Source organism: Lactuca virosa, chromosome 4, assembly GCF_052849685.1.
Source record: "Lactuca virosa cultivar CGN04683 chromosome 4, Lactuca_virosa_CGN04683_v6, whole genome shotgun sequence".
NCBI lineage: Eukaryota > Viridiplantae > Streptophyta > Magnoliopsida > Asterales > Asteraceae > Lactuca > Lactuca virosa.
Genome location: NC_136429.1, coordinates 44,646,775 through 44,673,307, shown reverse-complemented (window position 1 = coordinate 44,673,307; position 26,533 = coordinate 44,646,775). Strand labels below are relative to the sequence as shown.

The 26,533-nt window shown below is 36.2% G+C and overlaps 2 pseudogenes; one reads left to right on the top strand and one right to left on the bottom strand.

The window, feature by feature from the left end:
• The first annotated feature begins 3,427 nt into the window (after positions 1-3,427).
• On the top strand, positions 3,428-4,623 carry LOC145104373 (putative F-box protein At5g55150; annotated as a pseudogene).
• A 7,941-nt stretch (positions 4,624-12,564) lies between these two features.
• LOC145104372 (cyclin-dependent kinase inhibitor 7-like) lies at positions 12,565-13,607 on the bottom strand (annotated as a pseudogene).
• Between the last annotated feature and the right edge of the window lie 12,926 nt (positions 13,608-26,533).

Genomic DNA, 26,533 nt, shown 5'->3' with positions numbered 1-26,533 from the left:
TGATTAATTGGAATTAATCGCATATAATTATAAAAAAAATGAAGCAAAACGAATTATTTCTAATTCGTACTACTGGAAAAAAATAATTCCAATTAATCTGAAACCGAATAAAAGCGAATTATTTCTAATTAATCACATATAATCATACAAAAACACTTCAACTTTATTTTGAACATATAATCATACAAAAAAAATTGACACATACCCACTAATATTGGAGCTTTTCACCTGAAGAAAATATTTTTCGAACTTAAAGTACTCCGGAACAGAGTAATCCAAATATAGTAGGGAAACAGTTTTTGATAGGGGGGCCACAATATGGGGTCAGATCTAACCCGTTTAATAACATGACCTGAAATGTATGAATTCCGGGCTAAGTGTTAATTTTTCAAAAAAAAAAATGATTATTTTATTGAAAAAAAATACATTACAACACAAAAACGATTATATTACTCAATTTCCCTATAAAAAAACAAAACGTAAAAAATATATATATTAAAAATGTTAAAAATGTATTCGAACAAAACATCAAAAAAATTTATTCAAACAAAAAATAAAAAATAACATTAATACACATATTCGAATAAAGTGTCTAAGAATTTAAGAAATTTATTTGAACAAAATAGTCAAAAAAAAATATAAGCCGAAAAAAATAATAAATTAAACATTATATTCGAAAAAAACCTCAAAAAATATAAATTAATAAAATACAAAGAAAATAAATCATAGACAAAATTACATAAATGGTCACTGTGGCTTGAACGAATTACATAAACGGTCCCTATAAGAAGGGTAAATGTGTCATTTCACAAACGACTTAACTGGAAAATTTAACACCGTTAGCCAAAAGGACCTTCTTTGCAACATTTTGAAACCACAAGGATCATCTATGCTAACAATTTGTCATAAGGACTAAAGGTGGTCTATTCTGTCAACCACAAGGACCATTTATGTAATATTTTCTTAGAAACCTCTATGTATGTAATATTTTATTTAATTGTAACCTAATCTTTGCTTTTATATTTATATTAGTATTAAGTTGTTTTTGTATTGTCATATGAAGTTATATAAAGTTATGACTAGACATTTATAAGTTTGGTATTTGAATATCAATCATGAGAACATCTATTTCTGATATATATATATATATATATATATATATATATATATATATATATATATATATATATATATATATATATATATATATATATATATATATATATATATATATATATATATAAATGAAACTTCAACACTATATGTCTCGCTTAATAACTGATAAAAGGTAAACGAACATATAAAATAACAAAACCCATTACGAAGAGGACATTTGTCCATCGTTTTAGGCCGTCGAACTAATCATCACTTTTTTATGTGAAACCGACGTGAATGTGTGAAGTGTGATATGCAATGTGACTCGTTTTTAGAACACTCTCATGGAAACAATTATGTGAATTAGTTTATGACCTTTAGTGATGAGAAAAATGAAAACGGAGACCACACAGTTTTCAAAAACCAACATCATAACACACTTTTGTACTAGTGTCTATTTCTAAGCCACCATAGTAAAGAAATTACTAAATTTAAAGACAAAACTGCAAATTGGTCCCTGTGGTATTCAAAAAACTTTGGATAGGGTTCAAAAAGTTTTCAACTTGCATGAATGGTCAAAAATCAAGGTTTTCCTTTGGTTTTGGTCCTAAAATTAAGAAACTTTTATAGTTTTGGTCCATGGAGCACTTGAATTGACTGTTTTGCCCTTTAAATTTCTTTTTTGTATTTTTCTTTTTTACATTTTCCATTTTGTAAATATTAATAAAAAAGGCCCACCCCATAACTCCACCCCTCCATCCCCCCCCCCCTCTCATCTTTTTCTTCCTCACCCTCTCTTTCACACACATATATACAGAGTATTCTATGTATCACAAGAACCCATCCTCAATTTCTCCTAAATCCAAATAAATAGAGACACACCCAAAGTTTATCATTTTGATTTTGAGAACATCGATTGTTTCCAAATAGTTTGAAAGTCAATTGTTTCTAGTTCATTTTAGAAAATAGATAAATCGATCGGAAGCCATAATTGATTTAACTGGATGAGAGACGAAGACGATGGAGGTTGCCTCTGGTGGTAGATGAAGGTGGTTCACAGTGGACTTCTCGGACGACGTTGGTCATCTGGATGATGAAGAATTGATGTGTTCCAGATTAATGGTATATGAAGATAGAGGTTATTATAGATCTGCATACACCAAATAAGGGAGACACTGTCTTATTTGGGTTTGATTTATCAGCTCTTCCGAATCGAGAGGTACAATGACTGATGACTACATGTCCTCCCTCATATTTCCTCCATATTCAGCATCGACCTGCATCCTCTTCCTCCTGTATTCGTCGAAAAATCTCACCGGAGACGAACCCCCCTCTCAACTCTCTATTTTGGGAAAAATTAAGGGAAGTAAAGAAGAAAGATGCAGACGCAGTCGACATTACCATTGATGTGAAGAAATTGTTTGTGTTGTGAATTTTAGGATATAGATTTTGTATGGTGGATTTATAAGCGGAGATTTAGGGACGAATACGTGTCGGTGAATTGAAACTGAAAATGAGGGAACACCACCACGCTCAATTGCAATAACAGGGAAGAGGGAAAACTAATCTAGGGCTTGAGAGAAACACGAGAGAGAGAGAGAGAGAGGGAGGGGAGAGAGAGAGAGAGATTCAATAATAGGGTGTTTGTGTTTGATCACTAAAGAATTGGAGTTGGTTCTTGAAGGGGGGTAATAGAAATTGAAGAACCATGTTTTTTGGGGGTCACCTTGTGTGTGTAATTTGTAGCAAAAAATCGAGGTTTTTTTTTTTTTTGATTTACAGGTGAAGAAGAAGGAGAGAGAGAGAGAGAGAGAGAGAGAGAGAGAGAGAGAGAGGGGGGGGTATGGTGGGTGGAGTCGTGGAGAGAGGTAGAGTGATATTTTATTTATTTATTTTTATGATTTTTTAAATACTAAACTAAATAAAAAAAATGGAAAAAAGAAATAATAAAGGTAAAATAGACATTTTAGTATTTTCATAAAACCAAAGTAAATTTCTGATTTTGGAACTTCAATAGAAGTAGAAAACTTTTTGGACAATGTTCAAAGCTTTTGTGAGACTACATGGACTAATTTTTGCAGTTTTGTCAATTTTAAATGTGTGATAACTTTTGATTCCTTGATTTAATCAAGATACTCGCGTATCAGTGTTCCTTCAAAGCTTTTCGGGAACGAACGTAGTGACGTTCCATTAGAAAAAAGTACATCTGGATTTCAGCAAGACAACTTTTTGTATCTAACGCAAGATGCATACCAGGTTCATTCATTTACGGGGCGTGAATGTAGTGACGTTACCCATTTATACCCACTCTACTCCAAGATTCCAATCCAAATTAATTCTTTTACAATGCCCCCTTGGTCAGACATTCCGCCGGACATTCTAAACAAGATAGCCGGAAAGTTCGATATTTATGAAGATCTTATCAATTTTCTTTGTGTTTGTAGTTCATGGAGATCTTCGGCCACCACAACTAAAAAGTTCATACAGCATCTTCCTTCTCGTTTTCCATTGTTGATGCTTGCAGAGTCCAATACCCAAGAAGACGATGATCAAGATTGCTATAAGTTCTTTCTTCTTTCCAGCGGCACAATGCGTAAGATGTAACTACCTGAGGCTCGCTGGCAGCGATGTATATCAACCCACGGGTGGTTGCTGACCACCGGTGAAGAGGAGTTCTCCGCCAAGCTCCTCCATCCACTTTCTCGTACTCAAATCGATCTCCCTGAGCTTTATACGTTCGAGGAACTCTACTTTGATCAAGACGTGTGGATGTACTATGGGCAAAGCATGAGGAAAGTAGTTTTTACGTCATCGAACCCTCTATTATTGGATCCCGACTTTCGTGTTATTATCATCTGGGGCGAAACTATAGGGTTTTGCAGGCTTGGTGACGTTTCATGGACTCGTATAACAGGTTGCGATGGACAACTTCTCGACATCACGTATCATAACTTGCGAAAACGGCTATACACAGTGACAACCATCGGATCAATCTATGAATGTGACATTCTTAGCGGTGGACCGGGTCGTTTAACTTTGAAACGGTTGTCAACATTACCACAAAAAGAATTCGATTTTTCGTGCCACCAATCAACTTATCTTCTCGAATGGGGTTATGACAGGTTGCTAATGGTTACACGTGAACATCAGTGGTACAAGAAACATAGTGAGGAGTTTCGTCGTTATGGACCGTATAGCACTAAGAGGTTTCAATGCTTTGTGTTCAGTTTGGATGATGAAAAGTGGTCGAAACTCGTCAGTTTGGGAGACAAAGCTGTGTTTTTGGGTTTCAATTCATCATTCGCCATTGATGCAGGTGGTGGCATAAAGCCCGATTGTATCTACTTTACTGACGATCTTTATGAGCCATACCGTGATCTGCCGGATGGAGGTGGAGGGGATGTTGGAGTTTATCATATGTCCGATGGTAGCATCGGAGCCATTATGGATGCACGAAAACACTTGTTCCGTGCTCGTCCTCCTTTGTGGCTTCAAACGAGCACCATCGCTGCGATTGAACAAATTTGATTGTCTTACATGGCTTTAAATCTATATATGTGCACTACTACAAAAACCCTTACAACCGGGTCATATAAGTGTAATAAAACCCCGTTCCTATATTTAAAACTGGTTTTTATTTTCCATGACAGATAGATTTTCTATGGCTATACAATCCCATTTTTATCCATAAAGCAATTTCTATTACAAAACCCAATGGTCTTTTTAGTGTTTTTTTTACTTTTGAATTATTTTTTATTAATTCTATAAACCGAGCTTCTGTAAATTAACCGAGCACCAACATGCTTATCAACCATGAATTCTCAAAAAACCACACCTTAGTATGGATGAAATATTTTGTAAATGTGTACATTCCAGAATCCAGATAACACAAGTACGCAACCATAATACGCATGGATCAATAAAAACAATATCAAAGAAAGAACATGTATGTAGGTTGGGAGTTGGGACCAAAGATATTTCATGCTCTAGACTATAGGACTCAATAATACATTATATTTGTCGGAATAACATATATTTTTAAAGAGTGCTGCTAATAAGACACTCCTTAGACATCCAAAATGGGGTTGGCTTTTTAGCCAACCTCATTTTTAAAACATTATATATATATATATATATATATATATATATATATATATATATATATATATATATATATATATATATAAAGAAGAACAAATTACTGAAATCGTCCCTGTGGTTTGTTGAAAATTGCACGTTCAGTCCTATGTTTATTTTTTAACTCGGACTATCCCTATGTTTTGATTTTATTACGTTTTTCATCCCTCGTAAAGATAAAAAGTCTATATTGCCCTTTGTTTTTTCATTTTCAGTTTTTTATTATTCGTTTATTATTAAATAATATAAATTATTAAATAAGCTTGAAAAAGGACCCACTTAAAACCCTACACCCCACACTCCCCATGTCCTCTCTCGTTTCAGTTCATCTGAAGAACATCACCACCGCCATAGAGCCACTCCCACCGGAAACACCGCCTCCCCTGAAACCACCTCTCCCCGGTCGCCTGGAAATCGATACTAAACACTTTCCACTGCCACCCTGAAGCCACCACCGCCATAGTACCATGAAACCATCACCACCAGATCCACCACAATGTCACAGTGACAAGAAGGGAGGAACACAAAGTAGAGAGAATCACCGATACCCCTAAACCCTTTTACAAATCGATGGCGGCGGCGGTCGCCTTCACCATCGTCGTAGGGACAATTTCATAAATATCTATTCAGTTAGATGTCGAAGAGGGAGGAACGAGGAGGGAGCAGATACAGTCGTTGACCGGACCTCTCGGTGGACTGATGAACCATATCTTCTTCCTACAGTGCTTCAGATCCCCTTCCGGCGGTGGAGAATGTGATGGTATTGGTCCTTAAAGGCTTCTAGCGGCCTCCGGTGGTACATATCGGTGGTTAATGGTGCAAATCGATTTGAGTGATGTTATTTCCGGTGAGTTTTCGTCGTAGCTTTGTGCTTTTCTGAGATAATAAAGGAGACGATTTCATGTTGGTGGTTGCTTTGTGCCTTTCACTGCCTCCCCTCAATTGATGTTCTAAATCTGTAGTTGTAGAGCATCAATCATTTTTATAGGATTTGGTTTTGATTTTTGGTTTGGTTTACTTAATAGATGGTGGGGTAGTAATTGATGGTAGTTGTCGGAGGTGAATTGGAGATGAACCATGGTTGAACGAAGATGATGTCGGAGGTGAACTGTGGAGGTTGAACGGTGGTTGCCGGAGGTGGATGGTGGAGGTGGAAGGTGGAGGGGAAGGGAGAAGGGTAGTTGGACCCACTTATTTATAGATTATTTATATTTCTTTTAATTAATAAATAATTTATAAATATAAAAAAAAACTGAAAAAGAAAATACCAAGGGCAATATAGTCTTTTTATCTCTATAAGGGACTGTAAACGCAACAAAATGATATGTTAGGGACTGTCCGAGTGCAAAAACAAAGTTAGGGACCCAACGCGTAATTTTACCCAAACCATAGGGACGATTTCAGTAATTTGTTATATAAAGAACTCACATCCATAGAAACTAAACATTACCTAAAACATCGATATGCTCTAGACTATAGAACTCAATAATGGACTATATTTGTACGAATAACATACATTTATAAAACAAAAAATAAAAAATAAAAAATAAACATTTTTTTTAAAGAACTCAAGCCACAGAAACTAAAACTTGCAAACATTACCTAAAACATCCATATATTTTTTTTAACAAAAACATCAATTATGCGAACCATTTTATTCTCTCTCTAGTGGTGGTAGCTAGCCCGTATGACTTCCACAATTTTAATTTAGAACAACTTCATGCCATTACATGCCATTAGCAAGACCTTATATGCAATAATTGGAGAAAATTTTGGATTGCAATAATTAGGTTTGTTGGTGCAGGTGTATCCATTCATTTGTAATGGTTGGAGAAAGTTAAAGAAATCAATTACTCAATTAGTAGTAAATAGCATAACCCTATTTAAATATTAATGTTTAATTAGGAAAGCAATTAGCAGAAAGCAGTTAGCGGAAACCATTTAAAATACTCAAACAAAAAAAATACACTAAATTACTTACTAAATATTACTCTAATCCTATTACGAGAGCAATTAGCAAAAGCTAATTCGAAGCTAGAACAAACTGGCATTAAGGTGGTATTTGATTTTTTAAAAACTCTTTTTGAGTGCTTATATATGCAGGTGGAAAGACGATTATGTCTGACTCTTTGTCTTTTAGAAGATCGCAGACGTTATGACGTCTGCGTTCCTCTTATCCAAAAAGACATGGACCAACGTCTATGGACAGGAAGACGTTTTCACAGAAGTCCTCTAGATTAAAAAACACAAAAAATATATAACATAAAAATGTTAACGTCCCTCTTTATTATAGAATGGTTGAATCAGATGTTTACCCTTTTTTGTTTGTATGGAGTTGAAATTTTTGAGTAATGTATAGTGTCATAAAATATCTACTATAATAAATAAAGATCCATTTTGCCAAATGTCAATTTCTCATTAGTTTTTGGCACTTGTCATTTTGTGATATTTTTGAAAATAAATAATATCCACATGTAAATTTTTGGTTTTTTTCAAATTTTAAAATTAAAAAGCCACATAATACTTGTATTTATATATGTAAAGTATTAAATATAATAAATATGATAATAATTGCAATTAATACGTTTTCTTCATTCATTATTTTGAAATTTTATTTTAAAAAATACTTATTGTTTATTCTTTGATATTTAATTTTTAATCAACCCGTGTAATACATGGGTTTTACACCTAGTTAATAATAAATAGAAAATAAACATTAACCAAAAAATTATAAAAACGATAGAAAAAAAAAAGAATTAGTTACTCCTAATTATCCAAAAAAAAATTTAGATGTATGATAATAATAAAAAATCATAATTGTTATTTGATTCCATGGTTATATTGTTGGGTTTTTATGGTAAATCCAAATACTTAATGACAAATAAGTGAAAAATACTCAATGATGAACTTTATTACTATTAAACAATAACTAATATTTGTTTAGTAACAAAAGAGGATTATAAACAATAATAAATATAAAGGTTAGTCGTAATTGAAATTAAATTATCAAATTCTAATATATAATAATACAATATAAATTTTGAATCATATACTTAAATACCCTCCTAAAACATTGGATTAAAATTTTGGTTTTTCGGTTAACCGTCCATGAAAAAAAAAACATGAACTGTAACCAAATCAAAAAAGCGAATATTTTGCGGTTTGGTTACAAAATAGGAAAACGTAAAAATATCGTTTTGGTTAACCTCAAAATCGTCACGGTTTATCGGAATAACAATGTCACGTTTCGAAACCACAATGTACGTGTTGATGATAATGAAGACGAGGTTGTTGCACATGTTGAGTTTTTATTCAAAATGTGTTTCAAAAACATAAACAATGCGGCGGATGACTTAAGATCTGAACAAAAATAAAACTAATTTTATTTCCACAAATGATCATTTTGCAAGATTTAGAAAAATTATGTAACCCTCTATTTCGAATCGTTTCATAATTCGGGGTCGAGACCCAAAGTTCAAGTATCATAAGGCTTCGGGCTTTGGGAAAGAGAAGTTTAGGCCCATTTGAATCTGGGGCAATGTAGATTATATGATCCAAGAGTTCGGTTTGAGCTTTGGAGTCAAAGGGTAAAATAGGAAAAGTAGTGTGTTCAGACTTCTTTTATGAATTATGAATTTTAGTTCGATGTGTTTTAAGTCAAAAGTAATTAGATAGAGTTGTAGAACTCCTCAATACCTTTCCGTGGATATAAAGATCGTCGAAATCGAAGTTGAAACGAAGAAGTTACGATCGTTTGAAGTTTGGATAATTTTGGGTTAAGCCGCGTACACTGGGCGTACGGGGAGTATGTTAGGCGTACTAAGGCATCCTGAGTATGATGGGCGTACTAGGAGTACGTTGGGCGTACGTGATCAGTGCTCAAACCCTATTTTCGTGGTTTGAGCCCTATTTAAGCTCCTTAACCTCCCCAAACCCATTCCATTTTCAACCTCCACCTCTCCAACACCCTCCCATGACAACCCTAACCCTAGTTTGAGCCTTTTGAGCAAAAGAAGGCATTTTTGAGCGCTTTGAAGTGTTCTTGGTTTATCTTGGAGAAGAATGAGCTCATTGGAGAAGTGTTGTTTGTATTGGAGCTTGTAGATCTAGACTCTGTTCACCTAGATCTCTCTTCTAGAGGTATAAAGTTTGAATCTTGATGATGCATTTGTTAGATCTAGCTAGTTTTGGATGTTATGAGCTTTTGGTCATTTTAGTGCATAGAGTTTAGATCTTGAAAGTTTGAGACCTTGTTATGGATAAAGTTGGAGACTTTATCAATCTAAACATCATTGTGATCAGATCTGAAAGTTGGAGCCATGGACTTAATGGATTAAGTTGAAAAAGATGCACTTTTGGTCCCTTTGATATTTAAAGGCTAGATCTTGGTGGTTTGGACCATTCTAATTGATAAATTTGGAAACTTTATCCATTATGGAGCTTTTAAGATCGATAAAATTGTGATCTTGATCCTTCTATTCCTTCCATGAAAGTGTCATGATGTCTTAATGGATTAATAAGTTAAGGTTTTGGCTTTTGGACCTTTTCTAGACATGGAAAGTCATAAAGGTGGAAACTTTATGAATTAGACTGATGTTGTGGGACTAGATCTGAGTGTTGGATGAAAGGACTTAAGAGATTAAGCATTTAATGGAAAAATGTCATCTGGCCGAGTACGTTGGGTGTAACTTTGAGTACGCTGTGCGTACTCGTATGGGGTCCCGTTTCTGGAGTTTGACTTGTTAACTTCGACTTCCATTGACCGTTGACTTTTTGACCAAGTTTCAGACTGGAGTTTGACTTGTTGACTTTGACTTCCGTTGACCGTTGACTTTTTGACTAAGTTTGACATTGGGTTAAACTTGAGGGTTTGGGGCTATTAATTAAGATTTTATATGGTTATGGTATTAGTGGATTCACGGGTGCAAGCAGTGCAGAAAAAAGATCGTGTCGTAGTGTTTCAGAGTTCTTCAATTCAGGTGAGTCTTCTCCCTATGCTTGTGAGTCGAAGGCACCAATGCCTACTCACTAAATTGTGTATATATGATGCTAGCTGTCTTTGTGACCCTTGCATGTTTGTATGAGCCTGTGTGGTAATATATATATATATATATATATATATATATATATATATATATATATATATATATGTGTGTGTGTGTGTGTGTGTGTGTGCTGAACAGCTGGATCTTGCTTGTTGTTACTGTGATATGTGATACTGTGTACTGAGAGTGTTGATAGTCTCTAGGGTTACTGATAACCCACCGGGTGTGCTGTTTGCCCGCAGAGACTGTTGATAGTCTCTAAGGTTGCTGATAACCCACCGGGCGTGCTATTTCCCCACTGGGACTGCTGATAGTCCCCGGGGTTGCTGATAACCATAGTTGTTTTTTTGTGCTATGTTGTGTGTGGTATTTTGGGGAAACTGACTAAGCTTTGTGCTTACGATTTGTGGTTTACATGTTTTAGGTTTTCTTATATTAAAGGAGGGGTACGACTCGATTGCATCGAATCAATAGGGGACTTATGCACATGATAACTTTTAATGATACTCTGATAAATGTTTTTAGGTTTGTAGTTGTGATTTAAATAAACACTTAAGGTTTTAATTGAAAATTTTCGGTTGAAATTTGGGGCGTTACAAATTAAAACAACCATAGAAGAGAAAACATAATAACCTTTGAAGACTTTGATCCTCATGGGAGGTTAGAAGTTTGATGAAGATGACATTAAGCTTTAAATTAAGAGCTCTCTATAAGTATCCACTAAGCAAGACAAAACCACCATATATGCTAGTATAACAATTAGAAAATATTTTTCTTAAGCTTTAAGACATATTCCAAAATATGCTTAAATATAAGCAACATTTAAGCACTTAATCTCTACATTATTTGCAAGAAGAAGATGAGAGGGAAGAGAGCTTTATGCTCTCGGATTTTTCTAGAGAAAAAGAGGGAAAAAGATGCAAGTGAAAGCTAGCTTAAAACTCTTGTCTCATACCACTCTGTTATACATGCAAGTGTATAGAAAAAGTTAAGACACAAAAGTAAAAGTAGAAGTCACTTTTTCTTACAATGCATGGAGAAATAATAAACAATTTAACACTCCAACTAGCCATGTCTTTAATCATATTAAACTAGGTTTGTAAGAAGCAAAGTACGTGTAATAAACAAATCATAAAGTGATCTTGTCTCTAAGACCTCAAAAATTCAGCCCTGCTTGACAAAATACAATATATGGAGTATATTACACATTTGTTCATGACTAAATGTTAAATTTATACATATACCAACTTTATATAAAATCCTATCATTTATAAAAAGTGATTTTAACACACACACACACACACACACACACACACACACTATATATATATATATATATATATATATATATATATATATATAGGCTTACGCTATTATATTCAAAGTAATTATTGTGTTATTGTATTCATAAATGTGGGCCAATCATTTTACTTATTTTAAGAAAGTGATTAATACATATTATTGAATTAAAAATAATCGAAAAATACCATCTAATTTAACTTGAAGGGTATTTTAGTCAATTAATATATATTTAATAAAGGAAATTTGCATATTTTAAGGGATCATAGATTCTATTAATTTTAAAAATCTGATTTTACGAATTATAAGATTTTTAATTCGGACATTCTCACAGAATATGTTTGAGTATGTTCAAAAATAAAAATATTTTAGAACCATAAAATAATAAAAATATTCTTGAACATATTTCTTGTAGAATAACAAATCCTCGAACCAGCAATTGAAGAATTAAAACAAAAATTATATTAATTCTTATAGAATACATGTAACAATTGCTAAGAATTACATTTATTGTTAAAGAATAAAACTAAAAAACTTTGAAATCGGGAAAAAAAATATCAAAATCTAACAAATACACTAATTCATTCTAAAAGAATAATGTTGCTAAGAGGCGTCGTTCAAATTTCGTGGTCTTTTCTTCAAGCATCAGCTTCTGTGGAAACAAATCCAATGAATAAATTATTGAGAAAATATCCATATTCCATTCCAACATAATTGGAATTCGTGATTCCATTATGATAGAATTGGAATTCATTTACCAAAAATTATATTAATTCAGGGCATTCTAACAGAATGTGTTCATGATTATCATAAAAAACATTCTTTTCTGATAGAATACTATAAACGAAGAAATACCATTCAGTTGAAGAATTTTAGCGAGCGCTTGGTGTGCATCAAAACAACTTTCAATTTTCTGTAAAAATTAGACAATCAGAACAAATTTCAAATTCACCAAAAATATTACACCTTGAAAGAATTAGACCGCTTCCTTCCAATTCGACAGCTGATGGATCCATCGATTATGGCTTTAATCGAATCCATTGGTACCTTCCTTCCATCGGAACATCTTTCACGATATCATAGTTGTACCTGATGAACAGTAAAAACAAAAATTAGTTGGAAATAATGATTGTACTCCAAATTCAACAATGTGCATGTGGAGGAATAGTGGAGGTTCACGTTAAGAGTGGTGTATGTGTATCATGAAAAAATCGCCATAGCTACTTACTTTTCTGTGAATCGTTTCTGTTCGTACTTTTCCGCTTCCGAGAAAAATTCTTTAAGCTCCGCCGGAGAAGGAGACTTTTCCGGTGGTGGTTTATGACTGGAAGTAGCTTCGTTTGCTGTTGAGGTCTTCTTCTTCTTCTTTGGAGTAGACGTGGATAACGACTCCATTTCTTCTGATTCTAATGAAACCACGCTTGATGCAGATGTCTCTCTACTGTAAAATAACAAACATAATGCAAAAATTTAGTGGTGTGGAGTTTTCTACAAATAGACAAATCTGAAACGATGGAACTGATAAAAATTGTTGAAACAGAATCATAATTGAGAGTGATTGATTGATTTGACCTGAAACCATCATTACTGGACATGAAGATTTCGGTTTAAGAAAGATATTCCACCTGTAAATGAACATTCAATCGAATTAATTAAGATCTACAACATGTAACGAACACAAATTCATTACTCGATAAAAAACAATCGATGTACTTACTAGAATTTTGATTTTCATACCTTTAGATATGGTCTCGAATCATCATTGATGGAGCAGATTAACGACGAAACATGATCAGAAACACCATATACCGCCGTCAAAACAACATTCTGAAAGAATTTGACGTCAATTTCACGTCGAGACTGAAACCGAAGTTGAAAAACATTCTCCTGATCTTGAGAATCCAATCTTCTTCGCTTACCGGTGCCGGAGCTTGTAACATCTGTATCTCTACTCCGCCGTGCATCTCCATGGGAATTTGGAATCTCCATTGCTGAAATCTCTTCAATGCTTTCACATCCGCTTGTACACATTTCCTCAATCATAATTCACACATACAAATTTCATTGGTACCTTTGGGGAGCCATTTCTCTGGATCGATCTGGTGTATCGGCAATAGACGGTGGTTTTAAAAAGCCGACGATGGATGGAGAAAACCTAGGTAGCTGAAGTCAATGGTTACCTTAATTACAGGATATTATTTGTGGAAACTAATTATCAAATTACCTATTTACCCTTATTTATTTATTTAATTATTTATTTTTATTTTAAATTTTGATTGGCCCACAGTTATGCATACAATAACATAATAATTACTTTGAATACCTGAACCTAGCGCTCTCTCTCTCTCTCTCTCTATATATATATATATATATATATATATATATATATATATATATATATATATATATATATATATATATATATCTTTTATAAAAAAACTACCTTTTATATAAATAAACTCTAACTAGTTTATTAAGATATAAATATAACTTATAAATAATCATACTTTATGATATATTTCATAACTTGTTGTTTCTCCAATAAATATTATTTCCATAAATAATAAATTCCCAATTAAACATTATTTCTATAAAATAATAATTTTCCAATTAAATACAAGTGTTGATATATTTATTAATAATCAAATTATACTAATAAATAATCAATTGATGGTAACTTGCTATAAGGTGTGACCCTATAAGATCATATGTTATTAGCAATATCATTCTATAATGACTCTTGGGCATACTAGATTTTTCAATCTCCCACTTGCAAAAGACTCATCATAGATTGATATAGACAGTGGTGAATGTCTAACAACATTTCACGGCCCCCAATAACATATGACAAAGAATGTCATTCATCAATATCCAATTCCCAAAATCTCAAAGCCTTAATTGATGTATTAAGGTAAGTTTATCAATTATCCCTTTGGATCACAATCAATCTAATTTGTAATTCAACTTTGGGTAACGCGCGTTAGATGTCTAACTCTCAACACATAAGAGGAACAAATTCCATCTTTACTACATAAGCCTCTTGCATAGTTCACACCATACCTGAAAATGGATTTTATAACTGTCCGGTTAAGGATCAACATTTGAACATATCAAAGCACAGTACTCCCTATACTTAAGTCCCACTGTGTATATCAGTTATTAAGGATACAAAGATAGTACCTTTTAATCAAGTGTCACTCATGACTGTGATCTATGAGTTAATCTAGATATGGGTCCGTTCAATACTAGTTCTCTGATAAGTACCTATGAAACTTGGTTACAACCACTTTCCTACTTTCATCTAGTGAGAGTCAACCAATCCAATTCATATTAGTTTTACTTCATAATTTCTCCCACAATTACAACCGACTATGAATGTTTAGAATAATAATATTATTCATAGATTAAACATGTTAATATAGAACATAACAAATATTAATGTGATGATCATATCCCAGTATATCAAAACACTATATAATAATTGTTGTTACAATGTTCCAATATCCAAATACTAAATCCGAATGAAAATCCCATTTCTAGAATAATAAAGTCCCATGGTTGAAGTGTGACCACTCATACTTAGCTTAAAAGAAAGATTTTATTAATGGGTTTGACTAAATTTAATTTGTGTGAATTTCATGAATAATTTCATCAATATCTTGGAGAATACGATTAGTGTTCTTTCATGACATAGAGTCTCTTAGCTTGATTAAGTATACTCAAGAAGTCACAAAGATTTCTATGTGATTCTTGAATGGCAGAAATTAACATAGCTTTTCAATGAACTTATTTATCCAATCATATTTGACTTCAACTTCAAAAGTAGTGTATTCTTATTTTGTAGTAGATTGTGTCATTATGTTTTGCTTGGACCTCATTTCAACTAAAATTACTCTTCATTCTACAATAAAGTCATAATCCAATTATAATTCATAATATCTATATTTGTTTAGAAATCAAAATCATATGTAGCTCTTTACATTAAGATTTAATTCTGAACTAATTATCACATATACATTCTCTTAGCTCTTCTTAAGCACTGTTACAATGTTCTCATAGTGCCAAAATCATATGTTGGAGTCCACTTAACTCCAAGATCACTCATAAAATGGACCAAAAGTGCCAAAAACTACATATATAGAGATCTAAAGAACTAAATAGCAAGATTGGAACTTTATACTTACAATAGTCTAGAAATATGGTGTCTTTGATGGATCCAAACTTGAAGCATCATTCCTTGCAACCAAATAAACCTTCTTGATCTGTAAATTTCATCAAAATAGCATAAAAAGCATCCAAAAGAGGAGAGATGATAGGTAAGGAGCTCAAATCTTGAAGATGGAGGCTAGCGTTTCTCCCAAGAGGTGTTAGAGGTGGTGGGGGCTGATAAAATGCCCAAAAATGCGGAACATTAAGCTTAAATACACTGATAACCCTAAAATCATGGGCTTGGGCCTGACAAATCACCACCTCGTGGTTCCGACTCACCACTCCATGGTGACCACCACCTTGTGGTCCGACTCACCACTACGTGGTGATCAACTCCTCGTGGTTCCGTCTCACCACTCTGTGGTGACGGTTTTCGCCCAAATCCTTTCCAGCTTCAAACAATCATAACTTCTTCGTTTCAACTCTGTTTTCGGTGATCTTTATATCCACGGAAAGGTATTGACGAGTCCCAAACTACTATCTAGTTAATTTTTGATTAACACATGCATAATTAAAAACCATAATCCATAAAGGAAACTCAAAACATCACTTTTCCCACGTTCCCCGTTGACTCCAAAACATAAAACCAAGGATTATATCACATAACCAATATTATCAACATCCAGTAGGTTCTAAACCCTATTCGTTTGAAGCCCAAGAACTTTACTTGATCCATTTATTATCCACAATCCTGAAATAAGAAGCTTCTCGAAACCGGATGTTACAGTTTGTTTGACAATTGTCAGAAGTGCTGAACTTGTTTTATTGTCACCCAACAAACTATGTGTTAAAATAAATGGTGATAAAGGATTGAATGTGAATGCAACATCGTATGCCCCCCCCCCCCAATCCAAATCTCACGAAAAGACAAAAACTTCTACTTGTAGGGAAGTATCAGAGGGTGTGAAGACACACCCTGGAGTCTTTGGTAGTTATGTATCGTCCACTTTAGAATTTGGAAATGTTCCCCCCCCCCCCTTACAAACTCAAATGGCAAGAGCAAACAATTTCTTCTGGTATATAAATAATTCAAGATTTGACAAATTAGTTAGGCCTTTAGTCATATAAAATAGTTTTTAATTGAGTTTGTGCTTGATCGGTTGTGGCAGATGAAATTGGAAAGGCAAGTCTGTTACGTGTGTGTATGTACATTTATGGGTCTGCTGTTTGTATGTATGTATCTGATAAATGCGTTTGTTTGGTTATGTTTAGTAGGGTATGGTAGGAGAGCAGTAGAAAGAAATGAAAGTAAGTTGTTATTTTTGCATTTAGTTTGGGTTAAATGCAAGAAATAACAACTAACTTTCAAAGTACAATGCTCTAATGAGAATAAGTTAAGAAGTACAATGTGAATTTGATAAGTCATTATTGGTCATCTCTTAGGAGTTGGGATCAAGAAATTTGTTGTGATTCGTACTTCACCGCATCTCTTGGGTATTTGGCAAAAAACTGGTTTCGGGATGGAAACTCATGAAATAGCAATAATTAATCTTAGTTTCATTTCCAATCTGTTTTTGAGACTTCTTTATTGGTTAATATATGTATATAAAAATAAACAGTTCTTATAAAATCATTTTGTTATATTTAATTTTCGTCCAATATGATGTTAAGCTATTTCTTTCATATTTAGACAAATAAATACTATTATATAGGATTCCGAAAATAATAAAAAATAATAAACATCTTTTTTTATAATAAATAATAAAAGTTATAAACATCATTTTTGATCATATATGTTATGTATATGTTGTAGATATAGTTTTATATGGTGTAGATATCATTTTTAATTTTATCGATCGTTATCGTTAAACTTTTAGCTAATTATAAAACTTAATTTAAATAATTATAAGAAAATATTCTGACTATTATATTAAGATAATTGGCTATTTGAATGGTTTAATGGACTCTTAGTGTTATTATATATTTTATGTAAATGAATTCACTTTTAAATTTCATGAGTTATTTCATATAATCAAAATATTATTAATTTATAAAACAATTCAATATCCTAAATGACGTAATAAAAGAGTTCATATTTTTAGTATGTCAAATAAAAATATTTAAAAAATGACAAGGTTATTCAGAAAATTACTTTAAACTAGAAGAAGGGCCCATGTTTTCGCATGGGTCATAAAACTTTTTTTTTCACACTCTCATTTAATTTGTCAAATGTCATTTTGTGGTTATTTGATTTTTTTTTCTACATGTCATTTTATTAGTTTTTCTATTTTATTAAATTTCATTTAATATTTTAATATAATAATTTCAATAAATGTAGTAATCAATAGATATCAATTCCATTAATGAACTTACATTTTAATTTCAAAATTCCCAAAATTAAAGTTCATTAGTTTCTTTTGTTTATTTATTTAAATTATTTGTTTTAATTTAAAAGATAAAAAAAAACTTTTCAATTTTAATAATTCATTATTTTTCCAATTTTCTTATAAATCCAAAGTTCTCAAATATTTAGATTTATATATATATATATATATATATATATATATATATATATATATATATATATATATATATATATATATATATACACCCATGTAATACATGGGTCTCACACCTAGTTGAACATATTTGAAAGTAAATATTGACTTGTTTTTTGGAACATAAATTACCAATTTTTTCACATACCTAGAAAATATCTATATATAACAAGTAGATCACATGTGATATTCTCCATGAAACTGTCAAGTTTACAATCATCACATACACATATAATCAAACATGATACCAGTAATCCATCCATGGAGTATGATATAAGATTGAATTTTCTATCCATGAAGCTTTGTATGCGTTCTCTAGCTTTTCCTTGAGACCATCCATTGCATGCTCAAGTATGCCAATAATACATGACACTTTTTGAATGTTTCTTAAACATATGTCCAACCAAACCCCTTGATTACCAAATAAAATAAAAAAAAATACTTTGTTGTAAGTCTGTATAAAACGAAAGCAGAATGATATAATACACAAATAAATGAAAGGATGTTGTTATTTTATTACAAAATGTTCATTGTTTATCAAAAATACGAAACAATATATTGCATAGATGCAATCTCTTTTCCGATGTCATCCATGATTAACTTAAGTTATGTGAGCCTAAAAATCAATTGACAGTAAGGTACTTAAAAAAAGAATGACAGAACAGTCAAGAATATATGACCAACTTCTTACCTTGTTTTCGTAGTGAGGGTGACAACTGCCATACTGGTTTTGCAATGAAGTTGGTTGTTTCAAAAACTGGTAAAAAAATATTAAATTTAATAATTTCATGTAAATTGCAAAAAAAAGAAAAAACGGAAATATGCTTTATGATTTTTCTAATATAGGCAATGCACTTTGACGAATGATAACAGTTTACTTATGCAATATGTGATGACCAAGACCTAACTATTTCCCAAAAAAGTACTTCCTAGAAAATTAAGCTCTTTTGAAGAAAACCCTTTCAGACTGAGGACCACGATGTGGCCAAGGAAGGCCACAACGTGGTGGCAACACTTATCGCGTATGTTTTGTCTAGTCGTGTAACATCCGGATTTTCAGGGACATTATTGTGTATGTTAATCTTGAGATTTAAGGAGGGACTCGACGAGTTGAGGGACCAACTCGCCGAGTCGAGTCGAGATTGCCGCGTGGATTTAATGAATGGACTCGACAAGTCAGAGGAGGGACTCGTCGAGTAGGTGCTGGGCAGAGAAACCCTAATTTCCCGGGTTTGGGACCTATTTAAAGGCATTTATAGCCTCAATTGCAGCTACCTTCCCCTGAGAGCAAACCCTATTTGCTATTGTAGCTAGAGAGTGAGAGAGAAGCTCATATTGTGGTTCTTGGTGCATTTCTATGGAGAAGGATGAAGAGCTTCTTGATGGGGAACAAAGGAAGGCAGTGGATCTATGGTATTGAGTGTTTCAGCTGCTAAGAGAAGGTACAAAGTTCTCATCTTGTTCATTCCTTGTACTAGATCTCATTTTGGGAGTTTTAGGGCTTTGCTTCCATTCTTTTGAATCTGAGTCGAATGAGACCTGGTTGTGGTTGGAAACCTCAGATCTGGACCTCCTAAGGTCCTTAGAGTCTAGATGTCTCTGCTTTAGTGGTCCAAATGAGGGTTGATGAGCAAAAACCTTCATGAAGAGCATGTATTGGCGTTTTGAAGCAATAGCATCATGTATGAACGTAAAGATCTAAGCTTTACGTAATTATTGAGCCTTGGGATGATAGATCTATATTTTAGAGTGATAGATCTGGTTGAAATCGTCTGAATAAGAAATCAGATCAAAGGGACTCGCCGAGTCCATGACCTGACTCGACGAGTCGGCAAGGGTTTGTCCCGATGGATTGATTGTGAGATAACTCGGCGAGTTGGGGGTCAACTCGACGAGTTGAGCTGGACTTTTGAGACTTCTGAGGATACGAGGGGACTCGACGAGTCGCAGGAGTGCACTCGACGAGTCGGGTCAAACTTGGACTGTTGACTCGAGTTTGACTTCTGTTGACCATGGGGTTTTGGTCACCATATGTGATGGAGACCTTGGAGGGGGTAAAATGGTCTTTTACCCACTTTAATGAGTTAGAAAGAGAAAGACCCGCCTTCGATTATCTGAGTTGTGAGAAGAGTATTAATAAGAGATATTCATCCTTTGTGTTAGGAGGAGACTAGTTCGAGATCCGAGCGCGAGGTTATTTGCTCACCTGCTAACCGAGGTGAGTCTTCTCACTATACATTACCTAGAGTGGTATCTATGTGTAGACCGAAGGGTCTTGTGTGCTATGTGTATGTATGAGATTATGTGCGTTGTGATATATGTATGCAATGTGTTGTATAGACCGGACCGGAGGGTCCAACGATATAGACCGGACCGAAGGGTCCAACGATACAGACCGGACCGAAGGGTCCAACGAGCTATGACCGGACCAGAGGGTCCAACGAGCTACGGGACTGGAGGGTCCCGCTGAGACACATCGACCGGAGGGTCGTATTGTAGTCTCGAGTGGCGTATGTGTTGTATATGGTATTTTGGGGAACTCACTAAGCATTTATGCTTACCGTGTTATGTGATATGTGTTTCAGGTATCAGCGAGGGTCGCGGGAAGGCGTCGGCATGATTTGTACACACTGGCAGAAGATTCTGTGTTGAGATACTGGGATATGTTTTATTGTGATTACATTGATACATGAGATTTTGAGAATATTATATGAGATTTATTATGTTTGAAAAATGAAAAATTGTTTTAAAATTTACGTCGTTACAAGTTGGTATCAGAGCCTTGGTTTGAGGGATTCGGATGTACCTTCGGGCATATCTGAACTCAAACTGAGGATTTGAGGGAATTTTCATAAAAGAAACAATTTTTCTAAAAAGAGTAAAAGATTTTTGAGAAAATCAGAACGGAGCAGTGTGTATGATCAGCCAGCGCCCGAACGGTGATTTCCCAAAATACCCTTACATTATGTGTTATGAGATATTATGTGATATGCTATGCATGCTAGAGATAGGCTAGGTATTCATATTTTAGGACTAGAGTGGCCTGATTTGTGATACCTTAGCCTAGGAGTTGCTGTTATATGTGACGTGCCTTCGAGTATGTGCTGAGTATGAGTATCCAGCAGGAATCCTTTTAGAGAGGGATCTGAGTAGAGGAGTAATATAGGAGAGATACCTAGATGAGCATTTGAGGAGTCTACTGAGAGAGTAGTCAGATGCCCGTGTGGGGTAAAGTTGCTTGAGTTCGGTGATATCCTTTGAGTATCAGGAGAGTAAGTGGGTAATAACCTAGAGTGGTTTTACATGTTGGTAGAAATTATTCGATGCCCGAATGCTGCTTGCTTCGTGCTTTGTGGAACTTTTGATGATGGGAGTCACCTACTAAGTGAATATGACGATATTCAGGAGGTAGATGGCTGGCATCATAAGGAGTTCTTCAGCAGCTGATGGCGGAGAAGTGTGAGAACCTAGGAAGAGCCTAGGAAAGGGTAACCCTAGTCAGATGAGTACGCTGACAAGAGTAGAGCATTTCGCAGAAGAGCGAACACACGTGACAGGATTGGTGATCGAGAAGGTTGAGCAGCTACTTAGGAACTCGGGGATGGTCCGTGCAGAAAGTATGGGTAGATGTGGCAGGTAGTATGGGCCCGTACTACTGAAAGCAGAGGACCCATACTCGATACAGGGAACATTCCGGAGGATCTAAGTAGCAGATCGAGAGGTGATTTCATGGTTCGAGTACCATGATTTGTAGCAGAACGAGAGGTGATTTCATGGTTCGAGTACCATGATTTGTAGCAGAACGAGAGGTGATTTCATGGTTCAAGTATCATGATTCATAACGGATTGAGAAGAGACAACGTGGTTCGGGTACCATGATTCATAGCAGATCAAGAGGTGGCCACATGGTTCGAGTACCCTGACTCGTGGCGGTTAGTGCTTCTGGTTTACCGATTATTCTGTGGTGATTGTCTAGACTGAGATCAGATGTGAAAGAGTATGGGGTCAGAGGGCCATGATGAACGAGTTTTAGTGGAGCATCCCTTGAAAGGGGAATCGAGTTAGCTCCGAGGGATTTTTGGTGAGATGCCAGTTGGAGTCGCAAGACTCATGGATGAGTAGGGATGGTGCGTTATTGGAGAATACGGTCTGGGCTGAGCGACCGGACGATAGTGGAGATGTCATTTTTCTGTGACCTGAGCGCTGCTATTTCTGTTCCAGTGGGAAACATGAGAGATATTGAGATTTTTGGTTTCCGAGGTTGGGGGTGAGCCCTGTGGCGTAGTTTTGGTTACGATCTTTCATCAGAGTATCTGGGCAGTATGTCTGCCGCGAGGTAAGGATATAGCATGAGTAGGTTGTCAGTGGGGACTGAGATGATCAAGGACCAGGATACACCCTATTTGAGCATAGTAGGGCATGTGTTAGCTGCAGCAACGGACGGTCAAGAGGAGTATATCGGAGTGGTGGCTCTTATTGTCTATGATGGATATCGAGTGTGGAAATGAGGACTCTGCTCTTATGATAATTCACGTGATGGGACGTCAGTTGAGGAGTCGAGGATGAGGAGCATGTTAGTTCATTATTTTCAGACTGAGGGTCAGTATTACTACTGGACAGTTGAGATGTCCGGTAGTGGGATGGTACGAGATTCTGAATGACTAGAGGCAGTCATGATGAGGAGTTTCTGAGGATTTCATCTGAGATTCGGGGTAGTTGGAATTGTTTGATCTCCATCGGGGAGATCATCGAGCATTGTGTATCACTTTCCAAGGGTAGGTGCGATGTTACTGGTAAAAACAGTCTGTGGGATAGATTGTTGGTGAACCAATTGGTGATGGTTCAGACCCTGAGTGGGGGAGAACCGGGTACCTTTGAGGAGATTAGAGGTTGTTCAAGAGTGGTTGGAGAACTGGATATAGAGACCTGCGGTGCGGATTCCTGAGACCAGGGTTATTGGTGGTCAAGGCGAAGTACAGAGCGAGATAGTGCATGTGGTATGTGTTAAGGAAAGGATGAGTGTCTCCACGGCAGGTGGCTATTGATCGCAGACCGTGTGTGGCATGAAGATTAGTGGTGAATCCTGAAGGAACGCATTGTTGTATCTGTGTATGATGCGGTAAGTAGGAGATCAGTGGTTGAGACAGGACATCATGAGGTTCTGTGATGGTGTACCGAGGTATCCGAGTATGATGTTCTAAATTTCGGACTATTTTGAGACTTGAGTTATGGGATGACGAGTGGTGTATCAGGTGTCCACGGTTCCAGTGGGAGCCCTTTCAGCTAGTTGACATCAAACGGGATTATTCGAGAATGTGGATTGCAGCAGGGAAAGGTGTTTTGTTATGGCAGATGTCGTCAGAAATAGCAATGCATAATTTGGGTAAGTATGTACACCTATGGTTGGTCCGCAGGGCATGAGTTAATGATCGCAGTGTGGCGTCAACCTGAGGATGAGATTGTAAAGTGGTAAGAGCAAGGGTGGTGATGCTACGGGGAGCCGTAGTACTCACTATTCAGTGAGAGGTTGTGGTGATGCTATGGGGAGCCGTAGTACTCACTATTCAGTGAGAGGTTGTGGTGATGCTGCGGGGAGCCGTAGTACTCACTATTCAGTGAGAGGTTGTGGTGATGCTATGGGGAGCCGTAGTACTCACTATTCAGTGAGAGGTTGTGGTGATGCTTCGGGGAGCCGTAGTACTCATTATTCAGTGAGAGGTTGTGGTGATGCTGCGGGGAGTCGTAGTACTCACTATTCAGTGAGAGGTTGTTGTGATGCTACGGGAAGCCGTAGTACTCACTATTCAGTGAGAGGTTGTTGTGATACTGCGGGGAGCCGTAATACCCACTAGTCAGCAAGAGAATGTTGCGACAAAGTACTCTCTGATCAGAGCGTGAGACAGAGGAGTTTTGGGCTTGGGTAGCCCTAATATTTGAGTTTTGTGGGAGCCTGGTGGTCGAATCAGGGGTGAGACTGGGATCTCCATAATTGTCGGGAGTTGTTATATTCTGAATTGAGTAATGGTTGTCGCAACCAAAGGGAAGTGGATAAGTGAAGAACGCATGAGTTGCGGGTCATGAGTCATGAGTTGAGTGGTTCGTTGGGATGAGTGGTTCCAATTTTTTGCCGGATCAGACTCTCGAGTTGAGTTCGATTCTAGTAGTGTATCGAGTAGACAGAATGAGATTCCAGATTCAGAGATGCATTTCATTTGGAAGGGGGTATTGTTCCATATGATGTCTTGGACTGGAGTGGGTCAATTCGTTGGTATGAGAAAACCGTGAAACGCATGGAACTAATGAGTAGTGGACGACAGAGATCGAGAGTGAGTCGAATTCAGTATTCGCTTGAGGTACAGCGAACTCCGTGACTGGTGTGTGTCACACTGGGCCGAGATAGTTGTTGTGGAAAGGAAGTAGACGAGACGTTTTAGGACATGCAAGGGGTAACCTTTAGAGGTTCAGCTGCTGGGTCGGGTGAGGACCCGGTGCTCAGTTTTGAGAGGGGATTTGAGGTTTATGTTTGTTAGATGTCGGAGGACGCTTCAGAACAAGCATGATCATTACCTGTGTTTGAGGTCAGGGTGTTGAGGATTCGTTGTTCAGATGGATTTGATTACAGTACAGTGGATGAGTCCCTGGTGTGATGTGATCCTTCCATTCCTTGGTATATGATCTGGGTTGTTTATCATGTTTGGGACGAGTGATCGGTAGCCAGTTTTGGGCATGGACTTGTTTTTATCGGTCCCCACCAGAGAATCAGAGGTGCAGTGAGCTATCAGGGTTTATTATTCGAGGAGCGAATAACGAGGTGACACCTGAAGAGAGCGGTCTGGCTGTGTATCGAGATACTAGAGTCTCCAGACTCTTGAGAGTCAGGAGGGGTAGCGTAGTGGCAGTGAGTCTGTACTTTTCCAGGGAGGAGTTCCTGTTGGATTCAGGTGCCCAGAGAGAAAGATAGTTGTATGGTATGAGATCCTTTGGATGGTGTTGTTCGATTATTGGATTAGATCTATATGTTGTTGAGAAGCGATTTCGAGGGCGAAATCTAATTCAAGTGGGGGAGAATTGTAACATCCGGATTTTCAGGGACATTATTGTGTATGTTAATCTTGAGATTTAAGGAGGGACTCGACGAGTTGAGGGACCAACTCGCCGAGTCGAGTCGAGATTGCCGCGTGGATTTAATGAATGGACTCGACGAGTCAGAGGAGGGACTCGTTGAGTAGGTGCTGGGCAGAGAAACCCTAATTTCCCGGGTTTGGGACCTATTTAAAGGCATTTATAGCCTCAATTGCAGCTACCTTCCCCTGAGAGCAAACCCTATTTGCTATTGTAGCTAGAGAGTGAGAGAGAAGCTCATATTGTGGTTCTTGGTGCATTTCTATGGAGAAGGATGAAGAGCTTCTTGATGGGGAACAAAGGAAGGCAGTGGATCTATGGTATTGAGTGTTTCAGCTGCTAAGAGAAGGTACAATGTTCTCATCTTGTTCATTCCTTGTACTAGATCTCATTTTGGGAGTTTTAGGGCTTTGCTTCCATTCTTTTGAATCTGAGTCGAATGAGACCTGGTTGTGGTTGGAAACCTCAGATCTGGACCTCCTAAGGTCCTTAGAGTCTAGATGTCTCTGCTTTAGTGGTCCAAATGAGGGTTGATGAGCAAAAACCTTCATGAAGAGCATGTATTGGCGTTTTGAAGCAATAGCATCATGTATGAACGTAAAGATCTAAGCTTTACGTAATTATTGAGCCTTGGGATGATAGATCTATATTTTAGAGTGATAGATCTGGTTGAAATCGTCTGAATAAGAAATCAGATCAAAGGGACTCGCCGAGTCCATGACCTGACTCGACGAGTCGGCAAGGGTTTGTCCCGATGGATTGATTGTGAGATAACTCGGCGAGTTGGGGGTCAACTCGACGAGTTGAGCTGGACTTTTGAGACTTCTGAGGATACGAGGGGACTCGACGAGTCGCAGGAGTGCACTCGACGAGTCGGGTCAAACTTGGACTGTTGACTCGAGTTTGACTTCTGTTGACCATGGGGTTTTGGTCAGCATATGTGATGGAGACCTTGGAGGGGTAAAATGGTCTTTTACCCACTTTAATGAGTTAGAAAGAGAAACACCCGCCTTCGATTATCTGAGTTGTGAGAAGAGTATTAATAAGAGATATTCATCCTTTGTGTTAGGAGGAGACTAGTTCGAGATCCGAGCGCGAGGTTATTTGCTCACCTGCTAGCCGAGGTGA